At 44.2% G+C, this 19,548-nt stretch overlaps 1 long non-coding RNA gene across 1 annotated transcript; it reads right to left on the bottom strand.

The window, feature by feature from the left end:
• Nucleotides 1-6,758: 6,758 nt before the first annotated feature.
• On the bottom strand, nt 6,759-19,018 carry LOC141050004 (uncharacterized). The gene is made up of 3 exons (XR_012220468.1): nt 18,822-19,018; nt 17,547-17,711; nt 6,759-7,065 (listed from the first exon to the last, which is right to left on the bottom strand). It is a non-coding gene; the product is annotated as an uncharacterized lncRNA (long non-coding RNA).
• Between the last annotated feature and the right edge of the window lie 530 nt (nt 19,019-19,548).

The raw sequence follows: 19,548 nt of genomic DNA, 5'->3' as shown, positions 1-19,548 counted from the left end.
AGCGACACTGACAGTTTAGAATGTGCACACAATGAAATGGACATGTGTTGTATGTCAGTGGGCGGGTCCCCGATAGACCACCTCAACTGTCTCCATTGGCTGGAGGTTGCTTTTATAGCGATATTGCTTCCCACTCAGGCATGCCCCCAGGAAGAAGCACTAGCGAAACGTGCATCGGGGTTACGGGAGGCAACATGCAGCCATTACCCATGTGTCAGCTTTGACCCGTACAGGTAATATGTACATCTCCTAGCTTTACCAGTCTTTATATATATATACCAGTGCACTCCCGATTACTTCTACATTGCCTTGCTGTCATTTTGTGATGTCACCTCTATGAGTAGTTATCCTCTGATGGGATCTTTCCCACAGCAGTGTCTCCCTGCATAGGCGGCACACCTTATACATTAGTTATATCTCATATCACACCAGGAAACACTGTCTGCAGAGTTTATCATTCTCAGGCCTCAAGGATTGGTGATTGGGGACACACTACTGTCCAGGCACTCTGGCCAAATTATTTACTCCCGTGAGGGGTGCGATTGTTCACCCTCACCTGATTCCATTGGCGACAGTTGGCTTCCATGCAGATATCAGGATATTATAGTACGGCATGTTTACCCGCTTATATATATATTTAAGATCTCTCTTTATGCACGACGGCTGAACACGGGAACAATTAGGATTTATATATAGTCATTTGTTTTACAACTACTAGTAATTTGCTGCAACTGCCCTCCGTGTGTTTGTTGGTTTGAGGCACCTTTTTATGTCATTAATGTTTTCTCTTTTATGTATTGCTTTAAATATTCAAAAATAAAGTGCTCCATTTTATTTTGCGCTGAATATAAGCACTTCTTGATTTGTATGTTGCATACATGTGGCATGATCATTATGGCTTCCTATTGTCCTGTAGCCCATCCCAGCCTTGTGCAGGTCTACAATTTTGTCCCTGGTGTCCTTAGACAGCTCTTGGTCTTTGTCATGGTGGAGAGGTTGGAATGTGATTGATTGTGTAGACAGGTGTCTTTTATACAGTTAAATTCAAACAAGAGCAATTATGTTGTGAGTTCATTTTCCCCTTCACCACTGAGGCCCGATGAACTCCCTCTTCTGGTAAAGAAAGGTAGTGAGCCTGATTATCAAGCACCTGAGAATAATGATGATGACTGGCTGAGTGGAGTTACTGACTGGATATAAGGCCGCCAACGCCCTTCTCCCCTGCGGGTGATTTCTCTGTGGGATTCTTGGATTCCAGTCTGAATTCCTGCTCTTCTAAAGCTAAGTTTTCTGCTCTGCTTTTTGCATTTTTGCTTTGACTTTGTTTTGCTTTGTTTTTCTGGATTTCTGCCATTCCCTGCTGGGGTGAGCTGAATTCCTTTAGCTCTGTCTTCAGAAAATACCTGAGTGCTGATATAGTTTTTGAAGCCTAGCTGCTTCAGGGTCTTTTTCCATATCAGCCTGTTGGCTTATGTCTTTGATAGGGTTTTGGCAGATTGTAGACAGCAACCTTCCTTTCCTGTCCTGTTTAGTTAGTTTGGGCCCCATCGTTTGCTCAGCCTATCTTTCTATCTGTGAGAGTGTTTTTTCATCTTGCTTCACCGTCATTATATGTTGGGGGCTGCCTTTTACTTTGGGGTCTGCTCTGGGGCAGTTTAGATTTCCTTTTCTGTCTTTAGGCTATTTAGCTCTCCGGCTGTGATCGAGGGGTCTAGGGCACCGTAGGAACCCCCCACGGCTACTGCTAGTTGTGTTGATAGGTTCAGGGGTCTGCAATTTGATAGTTGCCAACTTCTCTGGTTTTCTGGACGTAGCTTCTATTTTTGTGTCTGCCTCCTACGGTGACTCTTTCATAACAAATTAATACAGGTAATGAGTGCAGAGTAGGAGGGCTTCTTAACCCCTTAATGACCGCTGACACACCTTTTAACTGTGGCAGTTAACGGTGCTTAAACCACAGCGCTGTTGCTGAGGAATAAGGATATAGCGCCCCCCAAAGTCAGAATTTATCCATGGTTTCAGCTACCTGGGGTAGCCAAGACCCCAGAGAACATGATTTGGGTCGGTTTTTAACGACTCTGGTGTTGCAATCGCCGTTATTAACGGTATAATGGCGACTGCAGAAAAAAAGTCAGATTTTCCATTTAATTTCTCTCTCATCTGATGTAATCGCACATCAGAAGAGAAACAGGGTCCTTGATTCCCCCACCCGGAACTTCCCGGTGTCCCTGGACCCTCCTGCATCCCCACATTTTCCCATTTGAGTAAGAGTTGGGCTAGTGAGTTGGGCTAAAGTTAGGGTTGGTGCTGAAGTTAGGCTTAGGATTGGGACTAAAGTTAGGGTTAGGGATGGGGCTAAAGTTAGGGTTATGGATGGGGCTAAAGTTAGGGTTAGGGTTGAGGCTAAAGTTAGGGTTAGGGTTGAGGCTAAAGTTAGGGTTAGGGTTGAGGCTAAAGTTAGGGTTAGGGTTGGGGCTAAAGTTAAGGTTGGGGCTAGGATTAGGGTTGGGGCTAGAGTTGGGGGGACGGTTAGGGTTGGGATTAGGGTTAGGGTTGTGATTAGGGTTAGGGTTGGGACTAAAGTTAGGGTTAGGTTTGGGACTAAAGTTAGGGTTAGGGTTGAGGCTAAAGTTAGGGTTAGGGTTGGGGCTAAAGTTAAGGTTGGGGCTAGGATTAGGGTTGGGGCTAGGGTTGGGGGGATGGTTAGGGTTGTGATTTGGGTTAGGGTTGTGTTTGAGTTAAGGTTGGGATTACAGATAGGGGTGTGTTGGGTTTAGGGTTGGGATTAGATTTGTGAGGTTTCCACTGTTTAGGTACATCAGGGGGGTCTCCAAACGCAACATGGCACCACCATTGATTCCAGCCAATTTTGTGTTCAAAAAGTCAAACGGTGCTCCCTCCCTTCTGAGCCCTGCCATGCATCCAAACAGTGGCTTTTCCCCACATATGGAGTATTGGTGTACTCAGGAGAAATTGCACAACAAATTTTGTGGTCCATTTTCTCCTGTTACCCTTGTAAAAATAAAAAAAATTGGATCCAAAGTAATTTTTTGTGATAAAAGTAAAATGTTCATTTTTTCCTTCCACGTTGCTTTAGTTCTTGTGAAGCACCTGAAGGGTTAATAAACTTCTTGAATGTGGTTTTGCGCGTCTTGAGGGGTGCAGTTTTTAGATTGGTGTCACTTTTGGGTATTTTCTGTTATTTTGATCCCCAAACTCATTTCAAATGTGAGGTGGTCCCTAAAAAAAGTTTTTGTACGTTTTGTTGGCAAAATAAGAAATTGCTGGTCAATTTTAACCCTTATAATGTCCTAACAAAAAAATTGCTTCAAAAATTGTGCTGATGTAAAGTAGAAATGTGGGAAATGTTATATAGTAACTATTTTGTGTGATATACCTCTCTGATTTAAGTGTACAAAAGTTAAAAGTTTGAAAATTGCAAAGTTACAGTATATCAAACAAATTTTACCCCTGACATGAAGTACAATGTGTCACGAAAACACAATATCAGAATAAGTGGGATACGGTAAAGCGCTCCAAAGCCGTAACCTCATAAAGTGACAGTGGTCAGAAGTGTAAAAATTGGCTTGATCATTAAGTACCAAATTGGCTCTGTCACTAAAGGGTTAAAAAACACAGGTCTGGGAGAGCCAGAATTCTTGCTGGTCGGTAGGTGATCAAATACTTAGGCAATAAAATGCAATTTAATAATTTGAAAATCATAAAATGTGATTTTTTTATTTTTAGATTCTGTCTATCAGAGTAGAACTGTACCTATAATAAAAAGTACAGATCGCTCCATTCTTTGTGGGTGGGAAAACTTGCAAAGTTGTCAGTGTATCCAACACTTATTTTCCCCATGTATTTGTGCAGAGCCGATCCTTGAAGATTCTATCACAGGATTCCGTGATGACATCACTGACGATGCTCGGCCATTGTGAGATCACTGGTGATTCTCGGCCATTATGACCTCACAGCTCGGTCCCTACTTCTAGAATGTACGCAGGGTCACTGCTGCCATTTATGGTTCTATAGTGACTGAGAGCATTTGCAATTTTTCACTATGGCTGAATTACAGAATTTTCAGGTACAAGCACTGTGGGAGATTCTTACCACCCATCACCCTGACATTGTGCTTCCACCATCCGATGGCGTCCTCAGCTTCACTCACCGGCTGGTGGTGCAGCTAGTAATGGATTGCCTGACCAAACACCAACTAGACCAACTAACGTCAGACTATCTGACGGATTTACGTCACAACATCAGGACATTACTACAGCAGGTAAGTGGCGGACGCTCCGCACAGAACTTCTCCGTAATCCTAGATAATAATGGTGGGAGAGAAGCTTCTTCTTTCCTCCAATATAAAACACGACGAGTCCCCAGATATGGAGCCGCTGTATCTGCAGAGAGGAGACGATGTCACTGACAATGGCCGCCTCCATTGTGTCTTTTCTCATCTCACATTTTTCCTTTTTGTTTCTTTTCTTCTTTATAGGCTGAAAAAAGATCTCAAATTGAAGATTTGGCTTTTATTAAAGATCTGGCCGAAAAAGTCCTGTGTGTCCTAGAAGGTCCGGCCTGCTCGTCGGAACGCCCGGTAAGGAGCCATCATCTTCTCTATCACACGTCCTTGTTTTCTGATCTTCTCCAGATCACCAGTCAGAGATCAGAAGATCTGGTGTTAGATCTTCCAGGCCTCCCTGTCAGTCCCCGGCAGGCACAGGAGGTTTTATGGCCGCCTGTCTGTGCTGCTCCCTCCTCTGTGAGGACAGTCTGTATTCTGCTGATGTAGTCACAGCTCAGTGGGGGGAAGTCTGTATTTTCCCTTCTTTCTCGCTCTATCAGTCTTCCTACTTGTAAATGCTGCCGCTGAGATAACAGGCGTCATTACAGAAATGTTGTGCATACAAGTCCCTTATACAGTATATTAATGTGGGCTTGTGGAGAGGAGCTGCAGTGCAAAGCAATTCTACCCAATGATATAATGAATAAAGTGCAAGACGTATCCACGGTGGAAAGAGCGGGGATAATGCAGCTCTGGGATATCACGGTGCATAACATAAAATCTGACACCGAACGGGAGATTTTTCAATGTTAACTCATCGTAATCCACAGAAGGGAGAGAAGTGTCTGAGAAAAGTTCTCATGATGGCGCGTGATTTGTAGAGTTACAATTGGTGCATCTGTAAATGTTGGTTTAGTCCTTCCTGATTGGTGCATTTGTATTTTTTACATCCTGAGATGTTTTCCTGCAGCTTCTATATCTTAGTATTATTTCTTATTCTTTTTTAGGACTTGATCAGATCATTGATCCCGGCAGGAGAGCCGCGGATCAGCGACTATGAGACATCTAAACGGATCGGCAGTGGAGCTTTTGGGTGAGATTTCTGTTCCCATAATCCCCATTTCTCAGGGTTCCCCATGACAATGCTTCTGCCCCTGTGCTCTGCCAGTCAGTGTTGTCATAGGGAAACGATCAGAGTCCACATCACTGTCCGCATCTCCAGGTCACTCGTCAGCTCAGTTATATACCGCTGAGCGGCCAGATCTGTAACCAATCAGTCTGTAAGGAAAGGGCGGATAGAATACATTACACCCACCGGTCCGAGACCTCCTCTGTTCTTATGCTGCCGCCTCCACCACCGCTTCCCCGTCCTCCGCACCCATCTTCGGATTTTTCGGGGCCCCATTTTGGAGCTGATAATAGTGATTGGCTGCACACGGTCACGTGAGGGGTGACACGATACTGACGCCAATGACATCTGCACCCCCACCCTCCACCATGACCATGTGAGTCCGATCACCGGCCTCAGCAGCAGAAGGGAGGACAACCAAAGACCGGCACAGAGGACGGAGGACTGCAGTGATGGACGGGGAGGGACAAGGACAAGGGGGTGTAATGTGTTTAATTATATTTTAACCTCTTCCCTCCCCTCCATTAATTCTGCCTTGGGCTGTGGAGAAAGCCTAAAAACCATCCTGCTACGGCAATGGGAATTTAGACCAATTTATATTTGGACTGAATCGTATGTACTGGTCGGTTATAGCGAATCTGCCCAAGATGAATTTCAGCAGATTCTCTCATCTGTAATGTGACCTGGGTGAGGGCAGACGTGGCGTGGTGCAGACCTCCCATAGGTGATCTATGTAGAGCTCTTTTATGTATTTCTAGATGTGGATTTCTAGTGATGGCCGGACTGCTGGCATCAAACATTACTAAAAGATGATATAATGACTTGTATATACAGACTGTTAATAAGGCTTCATTATAAACCATGGCTTCTGCTTCTCTCCAGGTCCGTCTTCTTAGTGCGCCATAAAGAATCACAACAGATCTTCGCTATGAAGGAAATGGCCAAGCGGAACCTGGATACTCCACAGAAAGTGGAAAGCGCCTTTATCGAGAGAGACATCCCCACCTTCGCTGATTGTCCCTTTGTGGTCTCCATGCTCTGCTCCTTCCCTACTACATCTTACCTGTGTATGGTCATGGAGTATGTAGGAGGTAGGACACGTACATTGTATTATATTCTTCCCATGCCTGCTGACATCTTATCACCTCCCATATCATTAGGATTCTCCCCGTGGACGGTTACATCCCACAGAGCATTTACTATAGGTTATCTATTACCAAGATACCCAGAAAGTCATTGATCTGTGTGATCTCCCTGTATGTCCGCACTGAGAGCGTCAGTATCTCCAGCTGTAGGCGAGATGTGACATCACTTTATGTTATTAGTTACATAGATGACATTTCATCATGACCTCAGACTAATTCATTTGTGCAGTATACAGTATATTATATCTTTATATATTGTCTCCTGCCCCAATGTCTCCACTCACTTCTCATCACACATCATGGTGATCGGCTGTATAAACCCCTCACCGGCCATATTTCCTTTCTTCTATAGGTGGAGACTGTAGGACCCTTCTAAGCACCAGGGGTGCTTTATCTGTCCCGTTGGCCCGCTTGTACTTTGCAGAGGCGGTCCTTGCTGTGGAATACCTGCATAGTTACGGTGTGGTGCACAGAGACCTGAAGCCGGAGAAGTAAGTGAATACCTGTAGTATGAGAAAAAGAGGAAAGTTATCCTTTATTATCTCACGGTCTATGAAGCTAAAACCATCTTCTCTTTCACAGCCTCCTGATAACATCTGCTGGACATATTAAAGTTACCGACTTTGGAATTTCAAAACTTGGTGTCATGATGCCAAACACCAACATCTACAAGCCATCAGCAGAGGACATCTCCAGAGAGTTCCAGGACCATGAGGTTGGCATTACCTACAGGAACTTAGCTTGTTCTGCATAAATCTCATGACCCTATTGTCTCTTCCCTACGTTCTTCATTTCTACAGAACTTTTTCACTGATATTTTATCTTCTGTATTTCTGTTTTTATTATAAGAACTTATCATAATAATTGTCTCATCGATTCTCATCTCGCTCTTCTGTTGGTTTCTAGTTCTGTGGCACCCCGGGTTACATGGCCCCTGAGGTCATCCTGATGAAAGGCTATGGAAGACCTGTGGACTGGTGGGCAATGGGCATCATATTATATGAGCTTCTCATGGGATATAGACCATTTGATGGAAATTCCTGGACTGAGATTAATGAAAATGTGATCAATGGTAAGTAGAATAATCTGATCATGGCTTTCACTGGTCATCTTGGTTTAGTTACTTCCTTTGCTTTATCTTACAGTCCAGTAAAGAGGTTTTATGTTCTGTAATTTTCTATATAACAGGAGATATAATTTGGGACAGTAATGAAACTATTCCACCCGATGCTCAGGACCTCATCACTCAGCTGCTCAGAAAAGATCCTGTGGATAGACTTGGGACAGGTAACATCCAATACTATCACTATTCCCTTGTTACACCGAGGACATATCACTCATGTCCATGAGGATCATTACTTCTCCATCAGCTTCTCCATTTATAGTTCTCATTGCTAAGATTTTCACTCTATTTCCTACATGTCTGCTCGGTTACCTAATTAATTCAGATTAAGATAAACTGTTCAGATATAGTTACATAGTTACAAAGGTTGAAAAAAGACCTCGGTCCATCAAGTTCTCCCTTTCTCCACCAATTATTCATTTTGTCACCAAATTACCTATAACCTACAATCTTATGTGCATTGAGGAAATCTTCCAGCTCTTTTTTAAAAGCTGCTATAGTGTCTGCCATTACTACTTCTTGTGGTCGGCATTCCACAGTCTGACTGCTCTTACTGTAAAGAACCCTTTCCTATTTAGCTGCTGGAATTGCCATTCTTCCACCGGTAATGAGAGCCCCCTGGTCCTTAGTATGGCCCTTGGAAGGAATAAGACATGCGCCAGTCACGTGTCTTTTTTCCTAAGGAAAACATGCCCAACTTTTCCAACCTCTCATCATATGAGAGGCCTTCCAACCTTTGTAATAATCTAGTAGCCCGCCTTTGAACTGACTCTAATTTCTGAATATCCATTTTTAAATGTGGAGCCCAAAGCTGGATCCCATATTCTACATGTGGCCTCACAAGTGATTTATAGTGGAGTAACAATACATTGGGATCGCTGGATTTTCTCTCTTTTCATACATCCTAAAATCTTTGCTTTTGCGGCTGCTGCTTGACATTGAGTACTGCTGCTCAGCTTACTTGTAATCAGAATATCCAAGTCCTTCTCCTGTTCTGTATTCCCAAGTATTCTCCCATTTAATGTATATGCAGCAATAGTATTACTCCGTCCTAGCTGCATTGCTCCACATTTATCTACATTAAACCTCATTTGCCAAGTTTTTGCTCATTCAGACGTCTTATCCAGATCGTTTTGCAAAATTGGTGGTTTCTTTTTATTCCTGGGCATTTTATTACCAGAGAGTATACGTTTTCTACAGGATTCTAGTAGGATATCCTTAACATGTCCCATTTATGGTCAGAATCCCCAGTTACCATGAGATGGTCCCAGCCTACTTGATTAAGCGCTTCCCTTAATTTGTTGGTATGGAGCTGTCTCTGACAATGTCCCCATCACTTTTGTTTTTCTTTATCCAGGAGGCGCATTTGAGATCAAGGGTCATGCATTCCTTAGAGATTTAGACTTTGACAACCTTCTAAGTCAAAAGCCGGTGTATGTTCCTCAGCTTGCATCAGATGTGGACACCAGTTTATTTTTTGTCAGTAAGTAGAAAAGACATCATCTAGACATAGTGTCTGCTTGTCTCGTCTTCCATATTATGTGATAATCGGATCCCATTAATATTAATGATAAATGGTGACTGTGTTATACTGACAACCTCTACTAACACTTGATTGTCTATGTCTTATAGACCATTATAATATGATTAAACATCTGGTCTCAGAGGAGGAGAAGGGTACAAGTGAAGAGAATAAGTGGTATGACTTTCAAAATTTTACATCATCATCTGAAAGGCTTTCTAAAGTAAGTATGTGATTAATAAATCCAAAATATGTATAAAAAGACCCTTAAACATAAAATGATTTCATAACTTGTTGCTTCCGCACGTAGCTCTATACCACCACTAACGGAATGATGAACGATGAGGATCCCAAGTCCCCTCCAGAGTGTACCCCAACATCCAACACTGACAGCTCCGAAATGTGAGTAGATTATGGGGTCATTACTGGGAACTTCAGGCTGATATATGTGCACTATACCAAATATAAGACAGAAATACCATAATATCACATGCAGCATCCTCCGCCCCCTGGTTAGCAGTCATTGTGCTTTTGGCTTCAGAAACCGCTGGTGATAACAGCCCATGATTGTGGCCAGTCATGCATTTTTAGTAATACACACATTGTAGGAGAGATGTAGTATTACCTGCCAGACATTCTTGGTAGTTGTTTTCCACTCCAGTCTATAAAAGTTAGTTTTGAGCATTAGACCTTCCCCACTATGGCAGTCATATGTCCTATTAGGCCTTATAGTCAGTGTTCTTATAGTGAGACAACCCCTTTTATACTGTGCTTCCTTTTAATTCATGTGTTTTTCTTCTTCCAAACAGGCAGAAAGAATCTTCCCCAATAGCTGATAGAGACGACGCCATTACCATCTTACCATCCTCGTCCCCACTATCAGGTATGTCCATGTCTGCAGCAGCAACAATCTGAATGTTGACTTCAAGTATCAAATATTTCCACATGGTTTTCCTGTAGTAGGTCTCCTATGTTATTCATGATTCATGGATCACAATTATGTTGTCCATGGGCCCATATTGTATCTCTATTTCACTAATTTTGCACAGGAGTTTTCATGGATTCTGTGAGATGCGTTGCAGCGTCCAATAACCTCCATCATCATAAGGAGACATCGTCTCCTACAATAGAATATCGCTCATCAGTGATGCACCACATGGCGGCACACCGGACGCTTACTGCTGTATATCAGCGACACATCTAATGCCCCTCAGATGGGATTATGTACATTATATAGGACTTATTCTGCCCTATTATGATATATTACCAGATTATCAGGACTATAGGAGACAGGACTAGAACAATCCTACTATATACAGGAGACAAAGCAGATCCCATTAGGATATGTCATTACTGAGGTTTTGTTTTTTACTTTATGATCAGAATTTCCTGCTCAGGAGGAAAGAAAATCTACAATAAATCTGAGTAAAGAAGAAGAAAAATCAGAAAAAGGAAAAAAGGGGAAAAAGAGACGAGGTAAGTGTGAGAATCAGCCCCATGTTGTGTGATGTCAGTGAGAATCATTCATGTGGAGCAGATGTCATCTGTCAGTGATGGGATTATCACATGTATGATGGCTGACAATGACCCCTGACCTCTGTGTGATGAGATTCCTCTGCCGTCCGGCCACAGTGTCCGCACAGTAGTATCATGTCATATGGAGTCCCATCACTTACATTATATTTACTTCTCTTCTCATAGGTTCCATCTTCCGCCGGATCTTATCATCCTGCCGGCGTGGATTATCCAGGGCTGCTCGAGTATTTGCAGGTTGTCACTGTTGCCCTAGAACCATCTGAAAGACAGGAAACCTAAGCATCGAGCGCCCTGAAGTCAAGCAGATCCACCATCACTGCTGGACCTGTTTTGAAGCGGGACTAACTCCTAGCCGCGGTCTACGGACCAAACATTGGGCATGGGCAGGGCCTTGGGGGCAGATCCCAAGTGCGCTCAACCATGTGAAATAGCTTACGCTCAGGAACATTGAGGGATTGCGCTATCGGAGAGCTCTATCCGTTCATTTCCTTTAGGAATAGAGCTATGGGAAAGCTCTACCCGTGCACTTTCCTCATGGATAGCGCTATCGAATAGCTCTACCCAAACAGTATTAACGACAGAGCTTTTTCATACACGTATTGATTCTGTTCCTAGTTTTACCCCTCCCTTATCCTTCTATCCTATTATTAATTAAAATTATAAAGATAAAAAAAATTCTAAGTTTGCTTAATTTTTTTTCACATTTATTAAACTTACCTATGTATTTTGTTATCTGATAAGATTCAGTACATATACAGATACTGGCCGGTGGCCGAACCTTATACTACAAACACTTATTACCATTTGTGTCCAACATTTTACTTATGAGTTGTGCCCCTAAAGACATCTAAAATACAGGAAACCTCCACATCTCGCTCCCACAAGTCCAGCAGATCCACCATCACTGCTGGACCTGTAAAGAAGGACCTTCACCATCTACCTGTGGCCTTCTGTTATTTCTCTACCCGGACATGTATCGCCTCTGTCACCAGGCTCTGCGGTAATCCTACTGCTCGCCTGACTGGGTTCTTACTGGTATCTCACCCCAGCTGCCCTCCTGACTATGATTTCGACTACTGATTCTGTTACTGTTCTTCTCCCTCCTTGAAGTCCAGCAGATCCACCATCACTGCTGGACCTGTATAGAAGAACCTTCACCATCTACCTGTGGCCTTCTGTTACATCTCTTGCCGGACATGTATCGCCTCTGTCACCAGGCTCCGCTGTATTCATACTGCTTGACTGACTGGACTCTTACTGGTATCTGACCCCGGCTGCCCTCCTGACTATCATTTTGCCTATTGATTCTGTTCCCGATCTTCTCCCTCCCTTTTCCTTCTATCCTTTTATCAATAAAAAAAATTATAAATATTTTTAGTGAGATTTTTTCATCTATTAATGAATAAACTTTACTCTGCATTTTGTTAGTTGATAAAAATAATAATGTAACATTCCTGTTTCTAAATATATGAATGACTACGTAAGCAGCATATACATTTCTGATTTTATTCATTATATAGAGCCATTTATTCCACAGCACTTTACAAACATTATTGAAATTGTCCCCATTGGGGCTCACAATCTAAATTCCATATCAGAATGTTTTTGAAATGTGGGAGAAAACCAGAGAATCTGGAGGAAACGCCCATAAACATGGGAGAGCATTCAAACTCATTGCAGATGTTGTCCATGGTGGGATGTGAACATAGGTCCTCAGTGCTGTAAGGCAGCAGTGCTAACCACTGAGCCACCTTGCTGCCCAAACGTATGCAGTCTCATTTTCTTAAGCTTTTTTTAGTGCTTCTTGGACCTATTGTCAGAAGTTTTGATAAGTCCATTAAGCAATGCATAAAATGAGAGCGCTTTTAAGACAAAAAGTCACTAAATGCTCCAACTGACACCCAGGCATCTTCTGGGGTTGAGCATCTGCGAAACAGAATATGCCTGAAGAATGGTCGGCTCACTTCTTTCAACCTCTTGGTGTTTTTGGAGACCTGAAGAACTTCAAAGACACTGAAGAGATAAATAGAAATTTTGGTGCAGTTTCTGAGTGATTTTTCAGGTGGTTTTCAGAGCAGACCATGGGTTCAGTGATGGTCAATGTAGCAGATCAGTATTCTTCCAGCTGGGGCTGAGGTCGTTAAGCTGGCATCCTGTAGAATGTTAAATCTGAGTCGCTCTTCATGGAGCCATGGTGTACTGGCAGCTGTCTTGTAGAGTGTTTCTGGCTGTGATTTGTAAAGTTTACCTGATACAGAAGCAGATCCTCTTTTATACATCACAGCTCTTATTCAGGTATTTTTTCCACAGGATTGGGGGAAGTTTGCAGTGTCTCATACCTCATTGTTTGAGTATTTAATTAATTTGCAGTTTGTCTTCCTCTGTTTTCCAAGTAAACAAGCTCCATGGCTTGGTACAATGTGTAATCAACATATTAGCAAACATGATTGTTCAATGACCCTGCATCCCTTTTTTTCAAAGATAGCAGACAATAATCCCTAGGAGCTGATATAAGAGGTAAACAGCTGCCATTCAGCAATTTCCCAAACATCAATTCTAGTGTCAACATTCAGACCCATACGACTATAGTCCATGTGTCTTACGCAATGTATGGTGGGTAAATTTGGTAGTAGTACAGCAGAAGGCTTTGGGCACAGTATTGTAGTAATATTAAGGAGTAGTTTCGGAGCATTAATAAGCAGAGCAGTAGGACATATATGATATTTTCCCCTTGTCATATCATTATAATGGCTTCTATTAAGATAGTGATCCATGATATCACATGTGTTACTAGGAATATTATCATGTGACAGCACTATACAGATGTGTAGACCTGCGCCTGATGCCTAATAACTGAGGGGTTTAATCAGAGCTCCTCTTGTGCTGCCGGATGATAAGTGAATTGATTGTCCAGCACTCAGCTACTTCTCATCATCATTTACTTGATAAACGAGCTGTGTCATTAAGATTTGAAGTCTGCGCCATTTAGAAAACCGGAGAATGTACTGTATGTGAATATACGGAAGCAGATGCCCAGTAAATTTTAAAAGATAATACATTTTATTGAATACTGTATAATACACAATTTTTTAAAAAAATTTCCAATGGGTAAACACAAGAAAAATGGACTTGCAAACAGAGGGATCGTTATACCCAATATTAAGAGCAATAGATTGAATACCAATAAAGTAGTGTTATGATTATGATTTGGTCCAGAGAAGATAAAAGAAAAAGCATCAAATTCTTTTGCAAAACAAAAAATACTGTTAGCGCTTATAAGCTTCGATGTATAAAAAATAATAATTGATGATTTTTCAAATAATAGGTAGTCAGGTACATTTAGATCAATTAAATTATTCCTGATGCTAAGTAGCAATATTAGTACATATTAGATCAGTACCCTTGTACATACAATTAGTGCTTATAAGCTTCAACGTATGAAAAAAAAAGTTTTTAGATTCTCTGATGATATGAAGTCCAAATCCAATTGGACCAATTACATTATTAAATCTATTTTTAAAGCAGAGTAACAAGTGTCTTAAAGGTAAATCAGCTAATAGTACATATTGCATCAGTGGTCCAATTGAAAACAGCTTTCAACAATAGTAAGAAATAAGGGTTTTGAATAAAGTTAAACACTAATGTAACTGGTGATCATTAGTGATGGACGAGCACTAAAATGCTCGGGTGCTCGTTGTTCGGGTCGAGCAAATTGGAATACTCGGGTACTCGGACAGAACAACGAGCCCAATGTAAGTCTATGGGTGACCCGAGCATTTATACCGCGATCCCCCCCGGGGGTCCTTTTAAGGTCTAAAAACGTCTGAAAATGATGGAAACACTGCTCAAATGACACGGGGACATCATGGGGATCGCCCCTGGAAGCATTCCTGACTCCTAGTTCACAGCTTTATATAATGTTGTCAGAGTTTCATGCCATTTTTACCGATGCACCAAAAAACATACCAAAACGAAACCAAAATGGACTTTGCTGGGAAATATGTTACGGTACATCCTTTTCAGGTTAATGACTTGTATATAAGGCAAAATAATTAACCCCAGACCAAAATGTTCCTCCACCACTTGGGATATGTTCAGACGCAGTGGTTTTGAAGTGTTTTTCAACTTTTACATTGCTTTGAACCAAAACAAATGCATTCACTGGGAAATGTCATTGTAACATTTACCAACCCTAGCTGGCCATGTGGTGTGTGACACATAAGCAGACACATCTTGTTTCCTTTATGAAGGAGGGACTCTTGCAGTGAGTGGATGGGCTGCCAAGAATTAGGGCGCACACCAATACCCCTTTCACGAGATGTCCAGGAGGGCATCCCTAAAAAATGTTTTACGCAAAGCAAAACCACCCACCCTTGTTCAATTGACGACTCATGGACAGGACACTCTGGGCCGTGATACTAACCCACCCTGGGCGAGCTGACCTAGCGAGGACCACCCCCTATACAGAGAGCATCAGGTGCAGGCCCAGGGGAACAAAGTACCATGACTGCTGGAACCAGGTGGCTGGCTGGAAGACAAGACAGAGCAGAGTGTGTGCTGGGAAGCAAGCCTCAGTACAAAACAGAGGAGACTGCATGCTAGGAATCACGTCTGGATACAAACCAGAGCAGAGTGTGTGCTGGGAAGCACGCCTGCGTACAAAACAGAGGAGAAAGCATGCTGGGAAGCACGCTTGGGAAAAAGACAGAGGAGAAAGCATGCTGGGAAGCACGTTTGGGAACAAGACAGAGGAGAAAGCATGCTGGGAAGCACGTTTGGGAACAAGACAGAGGAGAGCACGTGCTGGGAAGCACGCCTCAGTACAAAACAGAGCAGAGCGCATGCTGGGAAGCACGCCTGAGTACAAGACAGAGCAGAGAGCATGCTGGGAAGCACTCCTGGGTACAAGACAGAGGAGAGCACATGCTGAGAAGCACACCTGGGTATAAGACAGAGCAGAGCACATGCTGGGAAGCACGCTTGAGTACAAAACAGAGCAGAGCGCATGCTGGGAAGCATGCCTGGGTACAAGACAGAGCAGAGCGCATGCTGGGAAGCATGCCTGAATACAAGACAGAGCAGAGCGTGTGCTGGGAAGCATGCCTGAGCACAAGACAGAGCGGAGCGCACGCTGGGAAGCACGCCTGGGTACAAGACAGAGCAGAGCGCGTGCTGGGAAGCACACCTGAGTACAAGACAGAGCAGAGCACATGCTGGGAAGCACGCCTGGGTACAAGACAGAGGAGAGCACGTGCTGGGAAGCACGCCTGGGTAAAAGACAGACCAGAGCGCATGCTGGGAAGCACGCTTGAGTACAAAACAGAGCAGAGCGCATGCTGGGAAGCACGCCTGAGTACAAGACAGAGCAGAGCGCATGCTGCGAAGCATGCCTGAGTACAAGACAGAGGAGAGCACATGCTGGGAAGCACGCCTGGGTACAAGACAGAGCAGAGCACATGCTGGGAAGCACGCTTGAGTACAAAACAGAGCAGAGCGCATGCTGGGAAGCACGCCTGGGTACAAGACAGAGCAGAGCGCGTGCTGGGAAGCACGCCTGGGTACAAGACAGAGGAGAGCACGTGCTGGGAAGCACGCCTGGGTAAAAGACAGACCAGAGCGCATGCTGGGAAGCACAACTGGGTACAAGACAGAGGAGAGCACGTGCTTGGAAGCATGCCTGGGTAAAAGACAGAGCGGAGTGCGTGCTGGGAAGCACGCCTGGGTACAAGGCAGAGCAGAGCGCGTGCTGGGAAGCACGCCTGAATACAAGACAGAGCAGAGCGCATGCTGGGAAGCACGCCTGGGTAAAAGACAGAGGAGAGCACGTTCTGGGAAGCATGCCTGGGTAAAAGGCAGAGCAGTGCGCGTGCTGGGAAGCATGCCTGGGTAAAAGGCAGACCAGAGCGCATGCTGGGAAGCACGCCTGGGTACAAGACAGAGCAGAGCGCATGCTGGGAAGCACTCTTGAGTACAAGACAGAGCAAAGCGCATGCTGGGAAGCACGCCTGGGTACAAGACAGAGGAGAGCACGTGCTGGGAAGCATGCCTGGGTAAAAGGCAGAGCAGAGCGTGAGCTGGGAAGCACACCTGGGTACAAGGCAGAGCGCGTGCTGGGAAGCACGCCTGGGTACAAGACAGAGCAGAGCGCATGCTGGGAAGCACGCCTGGGTACAAGACAGAGCAGAGCCGTGCGGCAATTGTGTGTTGTGCAAAAATATAGTGGGATTTACTTCATTCACATCTGTGGATGGCAAAAAAAAAAATTTCTCCATCCAACAACATATTACCTGCAACACCTCTCAGGTAATACATCATGCCACATGTGTTAGGTGTCGGATTCCTGCCCCTGCACAGGAGCAATCTTCGAGCCTTGCCTTCTGCGGTCTCCCATTCAGTCCCAGCCGCAGAGGAGCCTGCTCAGTGAAGACGTGGTTCCCAGCGGCTTGCTCAGGCTAGTGCTGTCAGGTTGGTTACTGCTGCCACCTCTGGATCAGCTTTGGCAATCGGCACTAGCCAGCAGCGATGGCTTCCCAACCATCCAGTAAAAACCCATAAGTGCACAGTTTCTGATTAGTAGAGAGGACAAAATAAGCCTGACCCTCTGATGAATATCCAGAGGGTCAGTAGCACCAGAAATGGTCAGTCTGGTGCAAGATGCTCTTTGGGAACACGTTACAACAGACATTACGCTGATGAAGCCCCTGTGTTATGGGTAAATATGTCTATGAAATACTCAGTGCCTGATGACAGATGAATAATGATAAAACAGGCCAATACCCCCAAGGAATGAAATGTTCACCCACCTGAAATCCCGTCTGTTGTTGATCACTCTGTCCATGGGGCAATACTGGGCTGAACTCTCCAGCACCACGATGTCCACAGTCCCGCTGTCATTACCTCGCCTGCTCTGCACCCGGCAGCCCCAGTTCCCGGTTGATCCAGCTTGTATGTTGGAAATGGTCAGTGCACTAAAAAGGGGATCAAGGTGTCACAACCACACACACAGGCAATACTATTATAATAACCTCACACCTTCCACGGCCATAACTCACCTACTGGAGCATTTACCATAGAAGATAAAAGACTTTAAAGAGGACCTGTCACCAGGACAACAATGGCCAGGTTTTGCTCTTATTTTATCCCTGCTGTTTCCCAGAGTGTTCCGTAGCTTTTCTGTACGTATCGGGGATATGGGCCTTTTTATTTAGTACTGACGTTACCATGGGGCGAGGCTCACAGGATCCTCTGGGGCGGGTCTTTGGGCTTCTCTGCAATATATGTCCTTGTAAGTCACCTCTCCTTAGTGAAGAGCATAATTATAGCAAGTAAATAAAAAGGCTCATATTTCTGGAACAGTATAGCGAATTTACAAAAAATTACATACAACCCCCCGCTCCCAAAAAGAAACCAAAAAACTGAGCAGGACTATAAGCTGGCATGTGGGCAAAGTGTAAGAGCAAGTTCACACTGCGGCCATTTCACAGACAGAACCTAGGAAAAAAAGAAAATGAGCACATACCCTACAGAAAATAAGCAAATACTAACAGCACGTCTTATATATATAACACAGGGGACTGAGCGCTGTTTGGATCAAATACATATTTCTTGTGTTATTTTCCTATGGGTTTTGTCTGTGACATTGCCGCAGTGTGAACGCGCTCTTACACTTATGTACTGGGGATTACACATTATAGTCCAGATAAGGTTTTTTGCTGGAATAACTCTCCTTTAAACTTGACAACCCCCCTGTAACTTGTACCCATGGCACTGAATATTTCTGGCCATGCATGCGCTGAAGATGATGAAAATGTCTATAGGACGCGGCATCGCACCCCATCCAGCTCAGGGGGTAGAAGTCTGGGGAAACTGTGGGGTCTTGCAGGGCAATGCAGACAATTCTCCGGGGTTTGGTAAATCAGGAGAAATAACAGAATAAATGACTCTTTATGCCCCAATATGCGCAGTGATCTTTAGGCTGCTGCCTTCTTATACAATGCCAAACTCCTATAGGGATTTTATGGTTTGTCCATTACACAACGTATATATACACCGATGATATATCGGAGAACACGGGGCACCTGGCGATCAGTGATCAGCTGTGCATCATGTTCTTCTGAACAAAAATCCCCTGCGCCTCGTCCGTTCCCACAGTCCTCCCATCCGGAGAGCACAACACCTGCATGTCCTGGTCTATGTAGGACGCCGTGCACTGGAAAGCGAGGCTGTCCCCTCAGACACAACCTGACGATGGGACGGGGTCATGGAAAATGAAGGCAGCTCCAGAGGCGAGTCTGAAAAGTGGATACAAAAAGTTTGAAAAAATTAAAAAAAAAAAAAAAAACTAAAATCTTATGTCACCAAATATAGAAGATTTTATGACGTCGATTGCAAAATACAGCCAGCTCCAGAGGCGTACGGCGCATGGCCAGAAGTTTGGAAGATAACTTTTGGTCATGCGGAGTGCGTACACCCGGCTTCAGAGGTGCAGTGACGTGGCCGGAATGAGCGGCGCATGCGCTAGATCCTCATAAGCAGTGATGACACCGCGTGTGCACATTATGTTATCACTCCCACAGGGGCCCGATAACATGGAAAGAGGGCTGACTAGTCTGGGGCAACGAGCGCCATTTGACTCGAAAAATGTTATCTAGGGCCGGATAGGCAGGGAACTTACTCATAAGTGAGTTAGAGGGAATGGGGGACCCGACAGCTTCACTTTACTGGGGTCGCAGCCTCTGTGGACTTTCCGAAAAGGTGTGTGTATACTGACAGACCATGTGACACTGAGGAAGACCACCTGGGTGC

The sequence above is a fragment of the Dendrobates tinctorius genome, unplaced genomic scaffold, assembly GCF_039654945.1.
Source record: "Dendrobates tinctorius isolate UK_male_01 unplaced genomic scaffold, ASM3965494v1 ptg000151l, whole genome shotgun sequence".
In the NCBI taxonomy this organism is placed as follows: Eukaryota; Metazoa; Chordata; class Amphibia; order Anura; family Dendrobatidae; genus Dendrobates; species Dendrobates tinctorius.
Note: the sequence above shows the minus strand (reverse complement) of the source record. Positions and strands in the feature narration are given on the sequence as shown.